Here is a 5,705-nt window from a genome sequence, read left to right as displayed (position 1 = left end):
TTTTTTTTAGGTTTTATTTAAAGAAAATAAAATAATAAAACAAAATAAAAGTGAAAATAAAAAAAATAAAACAAAAATAAAAATAAAATAAAGATAAAAGAATATTAAATAATCCTAATTTAATAAATAAATAAATAAATAAATAAATAAATATAAATAAATAAAAAAAAAAAACTTGGAGCAGCTTGGAGTACGACTCGGCTCAGCTCAAGGAAGAGAAACGGCTCGGAGAAGCGGCTCGGGACGTCAGCTCGGCTCGGCTAACGGCTTGGGGAGGCAGAACACGCACGGGTCAAAAAATGGGTCAACGCTCGGGTCGGGTCGGATCTTGGTAAAATGCACGGATCCTCTGGGTTATTTAACGTAAAAACGGCGTCGTTTTAGGAAGGTATATAAGGCTGTTTTCCTTTATTTTTTCGACAAAAACCTTCTCCCCTCTCTCTCTCTTCCTTCTTTTTCTCTCTTTTCTCTCTAAAACGGTCGAAGAACTCCGGTTGAATATTCACCGGATTCTGAAATTTTTCGTCGGAATCTAGGTTTTTCGTCGAAAGTTCGTCGAAAAGTTGATCGATTTTTGAGAATCTTCATCGAAAACTGGGGAGCTGGCTGAAAACTTCAAACTTGGCTGAAATTATCGTTGAAAAATTCAACGTCTGTCGAAAAAGTCACCGAAATCTGAAAATTTTCCAGAAATTTCCAGAAAAAAATTTCGCCAAAAATCTTCAAAATTTTTTTTCGATTCCTACAGCTGTTCTAACACTTATAAACATTTTCTTAGCCTTCAAATATCTTCTATATGCCTTTTTCTCTTAACCAGTAGCTTCTTTCCTCACTGTTTTTTTTTGTTCTGTTCCTGAGGATCCCTTTTATAGGGATTGATCAGAAGAGTTTTTGATCAATCCTAATTCCTCTTTGGATCGGGATTCAATCATTGAATCCAACATGGACTCTTCTGATTGAATCCCAATCTAATTTCCAGCCAAATAAATAAAAATAAATAAAAAAATTAAATAAAAATAAATCAGATAAATCAAAAAAATTAACAGATAAATTAAAATTAAATAACAGATAATACATAATCTGATATACATAAATATTAAAAGGAAAAAAAAATAAATAATAATAAAGATATATACATATTAATAAATACATAAATACCTAAGATAAAATATATATATATATATAAACAATAATAATAAAAATAAAAATAAAATAGAAATAAAATAAAAATGTAACATACAAAAAAAAAATAAATAAAATAAATAAAATGAAGAAAAAAAAAAGAACATAGACTTACTTATTTGGACCAAGCCCAATTGATCCGGACCTGGACCAAATTGGGTGTCTACACATAGCATTCACTATGCTCTTCAGTTTCCCCTCTTTAAGTCGAATCAGAAGTAACCAAAGATCATACAAGGGTGCTTGCGTAGGATGGGGTACCAACGAGCTTGAGGGATGAGTGGACTAGTAGACAAGTAAGTTGCTAGATTCTTGTGGTTACTCGAGAGCTTGCAAGGAGTAGACCTGGTAATTTATGTATTCTTATCATGTAAAATACTAAAATTAATGTATTCATGCCATATTTTACATGAAAATTATATGTCATAATTCGTGTTAACATAAAAATATGAAATGTGTTTTTTTGGTTTGTTAAACCATATATAGTTATTGCTAAAATTTTAAATCATATCATCTTTGTGTTTATTTTTATCGTATTCATGTCATGTCAATGTGTTGTGTTTTAAATTATCAAGTTTATATGAAAGTGAGCTACAACTGAGGTAGCACACTTAAGTATCCGATTAAATGCGAGCATGATGTTAGGTGTCCATCAAACGCATGGGTAGCCTAAAGTGAGGCTAAGGGGGTGAGACCTTAAGGTACAAGCTTCATGGATAATGAGATGAGCCTAGTATGGCTCTGAGTTAGCTGTAAACTAGCATTTGTGCCATGCCTTAGGGTTCTAGGCACTAAAGCTATAAAACACACATACGGGCTTGGTGTTAGGTTTTCACCATGTTAAAAGGTGTTTGCCTAGTGAGACTCAGGGCTGCATGCCCATATGCGAGTTCTTGTAAGGTCAGTGTTCATGACATTGGTGCATACGAGCACTAGATTAGTGCTCGAGGCCATTTAAAGATTTATGGGCAGATATGATGGGACTTGGGTTCCTACCTCTATGAGTTTGGAATGTTACGAGTGACCTTCCAGGGCTAAGGTTATCATGTGGCATACTATCGAACCATAATGGTTATCCATAAGAAAATAGACTTGTGAAAAGGTTGACCTCGACTATAAATAGTCGTGATGCCACATGATCGCATGATTTCAACTTAAGGAACACGTAATCCGTGACACTATATATGTCATCTAGCTTATATGTCTCTAGCTTTTGGAAACAAATAAGGATCTTTTCTTTTTAGGCCAAAGGTTAGTAATCTCTAACCTTTGTTTGGTTTTTTAATTGGTTGAGGTTATATTGCCCCTTTAAGCCAATTCTTGAAAATCTTATTGATAAAGTCCATAAGAATGGTTTAGTAACATCTACTTCACTTCTGGTGATGTCAAAATTTCTACCATAGTACTTAGCCATAACTTTTATATGTTTTTTGAAAGTCTGAACAAGAAATTTGTTTAACATCGATAAAATTTTATCGACATAATTTTTTTATTGATAATTACTAATGGATTTTTAATGGAACAAAATAAAAAATTAACTTAAGAATTACTGATTAATTACTAATGAAATTTATTAATGAAATATTTTCTATAATATAAAAGGTTGGAGTAAGTTTTGTTGACAAAATTATCTGTTGGTAATCTATTTATTAATAGTTCACCAACGAAAAATCCCATTAGTAATAAATTTTTAGTAAAAAAATTAAATTTTAGAGAAAAAAATTAGAATTAAATTAAAAATAATTTAATATTAAAAAAAAAAAGGATTAACGACAAAAATTTCGAGTAATCCGTGACCACTGTCTTTAAATCTAAAATCCCTTCCTCCTCATTTTCACTCTCACACATTCTCTCTCCCTGACCCTAAACCAGATCCCGACCCCGACCCAGACTTTTGTCGCTCTCGCTCCTATTTGTCGTCTCCGTCTATCTATTCTTAGTGCTTTCTGACGATCGGATAGTGTCTTTCCGCCCCCCTCTTTCACTCCATCACAATCTCTCTCTTTCCAACGTTCGAATCCTGCAGATAAGTTTTACGCCTTTCTTCCTCTTCCAGCTTTCATTTTGAGATAGGTTTTCCTTTTTGCTTAAAGACGATTTTGATTTTAAATTTTGTTTGATAACTGAGTTTTCATTTGGTGGTGACTGATGACTGGCTAGTGGCCACTTTCACCGTTCGTGTGTGGCTGTGAATCGAACAGTTTTGCTTATTGAACTGAAATAATTAAATAATATTCCTCATTGCAAATGTATTAGCAAAGGTTTGCAATTAGTTGAAAATACATCCTTAAGCACAATTTTTTGGTAAATATGATTTTATTGTAGGATTAAGAGTTCTTTGATAAACCCAGTTTATTAAAGTTCTTTGCTTGTAGAACTTTATATTGAAATTAGCTAGCTTTAGTTTCTGTTTGAGCTAAATCAGGATTCTTGATGCAAAGGTTCGTGTTTCTAAAATGTTCTTGTTTAAGCGTGGATTTTTTTAGTAATGGCTTTATGCCAATTTGGTTTGCTGACCCTTTTGTAATTTTGACTGGCCATTTTTAGTAACAAAACATTTTCCATTTTTAAAGTTCTTATAAGGGGTTTCTGGTGATGTTTTGTTTTGATTTAAGGGAATGTAAATATGTTGAGTTTTTACATAGCAACCATGAAATTTGGATAACTTTTAGCCTTCTTGCTATATACCAGTTTGTCACGCATACTTGTTGCTTTAGATACCACGTTTATTCTACATCACTTTGTTGGGTGTGAAAGGTCTGGGGATGTAATAGTAAAAGCTGTGGACTTTACTTGAATTTACTTGAGTATGAATTACATTGATATATATCCTCCAAAACTTTTCAAACAGATTGCATTTCACCAGATACTTTGAATAATTTGATGCTATTTTTATTAGTTTAATTCTCTTACCTGTTGATTTGCTACAGATGATAATACTATCTCACTTAGAAGTCAGAACTAGACAAGTTTTCATGTATAGAAATTTGAGGTTTTACTTGAATTGATTGAGTTTTAGTGGTTCATTATTGGTTTTGTTTAACAAACTTATTCATTGAGGCACAATAATTAAATATATTGGAGATGTTTGTAGATAATAAAAACTGAAATGTGGAATGGAGGTCTAGAATGTTATTGGAACGTTAAACATATTGAGGGTTTGATATCTTTGTACATAATGGGTGAAATCTTTTAATGAAAATTAGGAATACGTTCTAGGTTAGACTCACTTACCCCCTTCTCCCTTTTTCTTTTTTCCGGCAAATTCATACTTGTTCTTTATGATATTTATGTCCCCATCTTATATCTTTGGCTATTGATTTAATAATTAAGAAATAAACTATTGAACAACTATTTGTTTATTTTGACTACACAAAGAGTCCCATTTGGCTACAAAAATTCTAATGTTATTGTGTTAGCTAAACAATATTAGGAAGTCACATATGATCTTATGATCTTGTTTCCTATCAGTCATCATGAAATTACGTAGCATATGGTATTCTATGGTTTAGGTAGAATTAGCATACAAAGAAAATTAGTAAAAATTACATTAAGAATTGCAGTTTGAGGCATTCAACTTAGAATTTCATTTTGCGAAATTTTCACATCATGTTTTAACCTTTGCTTAAAATTTCCTTAAGTTGCTTAATTATAATGCTTCTTAGATACATTTTTAACTTCTTCCTTTCTTTTGCTTCACTAAACTTACAGAGTTGCACTTTCTTCTTCTAACAATTTTCTGTTTCTATTTTCTTCTATATACAGGAAGAGTTGTTGCCTAGTGGTCATAGGCTCATGTTCAAGGGCTATCTTTCTATCATAAACACTTTTGCCAAAGGTCTTGACATCCACTTGACATTTGTGGGAGATGTTGTTGTCATTGTTGTTCCTCTAGGTGTATTAAAAGCCAAGAGCATCAAGTTTAAACCAAGGCTTTTGGAGTGGAAGGAAAAAGCCATTGATGACCTTGAAGTGGGGATTGAGAACAAAACAGCATTGCATTTTGACAAGAAGTTTTGGCCTAATGTGGAGCTTTTGAAAGATGTTGCTGAGACAACTCAAGATTGCAGCTACTTTTTAATCCTTCACAAGGCCACAAGTCATTCTATCCTCGCACATATGTCTTATTATTTATACTTAGTTGCACAAATAAATTGTATTTGCTCTTTTATATGTATTTTTTGTTTTTTAATTTAATTAGAATTCATAAATAAGTTTGTAAAATATTATTATATTCTTTAATAAATGAAATAGAGAATTTTGTTTATTTATTTTTTATTTTTGTATATTTTAATATTCATTTAGTTACTTTCAAATAAATTTTAAAATAGAATATAATTATAAACAAATTAACTATTACCAATGGAAATATTAATTATTATTGATGATTTTTTTATTATTGAAATTTTAACTATTATTGATGAATTTTAATTATTATCGATAGAATTTTTTTATAAAATTAAAAAATAATTTATTGAAATATGTGAGAAAATATTTATTTACAGTTGATTTTAATCTTGTAA

The 5,705-nt window shown here is 31.0% G+C and overlaps 1 long non-coding RNA gene across 1 annotated transcript; it reads left to right on the top strand.

Annotated features, from left to right (window-relative positions):
* The first annotated feature begins 1,190 nt into the window (after window positions 1–1,190).
* Window positions 1,191–5,449, top strand: LOC149511546 (uncharacterized). Its single transcript, XR_016333797.1, has 2 exons — window positions 1,191–1,530; window positions 4,948–5,449. It is a non-coding gene; the product is annotated as an uncharacterized LOC149511546 (long non-coding RNA).
* The last annotated feature ends 256 nt before the right edge of the window (window positions 5,450–5,705 follow it).

This window comes from Durio zibethinus, chromosome 25, assembly GCF_047325235.1.
Source record: "Durio zibethinus cultivar Kanyao isolate XHJ-2024 chromosome 25, ASM4732523v1, whole genome shotgun sequence".
NCBI classification, from domain to species: Eukaryota; Viridiplantae; Streptophyta; class Magnoliopsida; order Malvales; family Malvaceae; genus Durio; species Durio zibethinus.
This window is presented reverse-complemented; position numbering and strand designations above follow the sequence as displayed.